Source organism: Schistocerca serialis, chromosome 5 (genome assembly GCF_023864345.2).
Source record: "Schistocerca serialis cubense isolate TAMUIC-IGC-003099 chromosome 5, iqSchSeri2.2, whole genome shotgun sequence".
In the NCBI taxonomy this organism is placed as follows: Eukaryota; Metazoa; Arthropoda; class Insecta; order Orthoptera; family Acrididae; genus Schistocerca; species Schistocerca serialis.
The window spans coordinates 432,953,967-432,956,285 of NC_064642.1; the positions used below are offsets into that span (position 1 = coordinate 432,953,967).

Sequence of the window (2,319 nt, forward strand, 5' to 3'; positions counted from 1 at the left end):
TTTGTCCACTGATCCTAAACATTATCTGTACTTGAGACAAAACTTTTGTGTTCAGCCGTCAAGTACTCTGAAATCTGCTTTTTGTCACTTTTGCTAAACCGAAAAAACTTCCTATGTTTTTTAATATTTCTATTTACGGCTGAAATCATCGATGCAGTAACCGCTTTATGATCGCTGATTCCCTGTTCTGCGTTAACTGTTTCAAATAGTTCGGCTCTGTTTGTCACCAGAAGGTCTAATATGTTATCGCCACGAGTCGGTTCTCTGTTTAACTGCTCATGGTAGTTTTCACTCAATGCGCGTAAAAAAATTTCACTGGATTCTTTGTCCCTGCCACGCGTTATAAACGTTTGAGTCTCCCAGTCTATATCCGGCAAATTAAAATCTCCACCCAGAACTGTAACATGGTCAGGAAATCTACTCGATATATATGCCGACCGTCAGCCAGACGTGGCCCAGGAACGGAATCCACGGACCGCAATGGCGTTCGAAACGTCGATGTTCATGTGTCCTGCAGTTCACACGTCGACGCGCAATTTGCTGCGTTCTTCATCGATCCACGAGCCGAGTGATCCACCGTCCTGGGTGATTTTGTTGTGTGGTCGAGAGACACCCACGCCTCGCCCTTCCTAGATTATCGTTGCTGCACGGAATAATTGTTACGGCACCAACGGCTTCAGAGTTCGTCTTCTCGAAGTTTTGCTTTTGCAGTACATTCCGCAATCTTTTCGTTATGAGTCGTCTGTTTCGGTTTCCCGATGTAGTTTTGCTCACTCCTTTCGACTTCTCTTAACCACAAGCCACCACTAGCCGAAAATCCCGCACTGCAATCTGTCAATCTGCAGAGCTCGATGAAGGCATTGTGGTCGTTCCTGAGCTCATGAAATGGCCGAATCTGTAGTTGTTTCCAGATATTTCCCACATAACGGCCTCCCGGAAGCTTGGATTACAGGAGTACGCCACTACTCTTCTGAACATGAATCTGATGCGCCTTTTTTCCAGTTTCTTTGGACTTTCACTGGTTGAGAGATTTGCGACAAATGCAAGCTAAGTAAGGGGTAAATGTCGCAGGGTACTCTCTGTAAAACAGAACTGGAATCCCATCCGCGCCTGGCGACTTATTTATTTTCAACTCATTCAATCGCTTTTCTTCGCCAGAGATACACATTGCTATGTCCATCTTGCGGAAGTCTGTGCGACAATCAAACGACAATATGTTTGTATAATCCTCCTGTGTGAATGATTTCTTTAGACCCTCAGCTTTGCTTTTTCTGTCTTCTATTGCCACCCCAGACTGGTCGACGTGCGACAGTACTGAAGCCTTTGATTCGCTTGGTGGTTTTTACGTAACACCAGAATTCTCGGCAAGACCTTTCCCTAAGGTACGACGGTGAAAGTTGTGCGCTTCGCTCATTGAGCTTCTTACGGAAGGACGATTTTTTTAAAACTTTTGCGTCTAGATATCTGCGTGTCCTTTTTGAGCTATAGTGCAGCAATATCTGTTTCCTGAGTACTTTACGAATTTGTTTATTAAACAACTGAGGGCCTTTTCCGTCCTTCATCCACTTACTTGGTACATATGTCTCCAGAGCGCGATTTAAAATCAGTTTAAACTTGGCCAATAATTCACTTTCGTCCATCATATTCGAGATAAATGATGTTTGTTCATTGTCTGAGTGGGACGCTAACAATTGTTTACCGGCCTTTCCTAGTGTAAATGTTCTCCTAGCTTTCTTACTAGAGTCATTTGCTTTAGTAATCCTATTTCTGCCACCCATCCGTAGGAACTGAGGATGGCCTCAGAATTCAACAGACAGTTGTCATTTGTGGCGGTGTCAGTCACAACTGGCAGACTACTGCACTCTGCACCCTTGACAGTCGCAGGCACATTACGGGTGACGTCCTCCCCTTCCCCCTCCACTCCACCAGCAAATACATCGAGTGCATATTGGAATTCTCTCCATAATGCGCTTAACATTGCAGTTTCCGGTAGCTAGTAGATCCCTCCCCCCGTGTGCCTGCTCGGACCCTGCTGAGCGAGTGGCCACCTGTCATCTCGTAGGGTGAATGGGCGAGACCAGACGGCTGGTCTCAACACTGACTCTCCGCATCGATCGATGTGATCGTGTATCAGCTCGCCATACACCCCGCAGTCGGCGTGGATCCCCCGCGTTAGGTACATGGAAAGTGCCTCGACGGCAGAACCCATGGGCAAAATAAGAGACACCTGAAGCTTCCAACGCATGCCTCAGTTTCTCCACTACCGCCACACCCTCAGGCTGGTTATGGCCGTAAGTGTCTTCAGTGTTCGCGAACTGC

The 2,319-nt window shown here is 46.7% G+C and overlaps 1 pseudogene; it reads right to left on the reverse strand.

The window, feature by feature from the left end:
* Window positions 1-434: 434 nt before the first annotated feature.
* Window positions 435-588, reverse strand: LOC126482847 (5.8S ribosomal RNA; annotated as a pseudogene).
* Between the last annotated feature and the right edge of the window lie 1,731 nt (window positions 589-2,319).